The following is a 765-nucleotide window of genomic DNA, read 5'->3' on the forward strand; positions in this document are numbered from 1 at the left end:
CCACATATGTATACAAGTTCAAAGCTAATTTTCATTACCATTCATTGCGTAAAATGTCTTCACGACTACGGGTCCTGTAGCGAAAATGCATCAGAAGATTTTCAAGCAAATGCATTTACTTAGACAGTGCTACTTATAATAAAGCACTTGGAATTATTGTTTTATTTTCTTGCATTATATAGAATTTCCTGTTTCTTTGTTTAGAATATCAAAACGGTTTTCCAATAATAATGATATATAACAATACAAGTGAAGCTGGTAGAGCAAGTATCCGTACTGAAGGCGCGATTACACTGCCCGTAGATTCGCTGAATCCGTTTGTTTTCGATATATCATGTTTATACCGAGTATCGCTTGTGTTACCCGGGAAAAGTAAAATATATTCATTCACACACAAAAAATTATCAAAAGCATCAAAATATACCTTGAAGTATTAGATATGTAAGCAGTTATTTTCATGTATCGACCGGTGTAAGAAGATAATATCAAATCAACCAAAACATGGTTCATTGTTTCTTAGGAATGTATTCTGGATCCTTTTGCATGGAAATGTAAAACTTTTGTAAGTTACTTTGTAAGGAAAGTTCATATACTCCAATAGAAAGCTTTAGGTTGGGTTGAGTCGAATTGAGTTTATACATTTTTTTCCATTTTTACAGCTAAAAAGTAAAAACTTGCAAGGAAAAAAATATACAACTCAAAAATACACGCTTGTGCATCCGGACGCACGAGTTGAAAAGCACTGACATAATTCCTCAGAGTTCC

The sequence above is a fragment of the Penaeus monodon genome, chromosome 25 (genome assembly GCF_015228065.2).
Source record: "Penaeus monodon isolate SGIC_2016 chromosome 25, NSTDA_Pmon_1, whole genome shotgun sequence".
Taxonomy (NCBI): Eukaryota; Metazoa; Arthropoda; class Malacostraca; order Decapoda; family Penaeidae; genus Penaeus; species Penaeus monodon.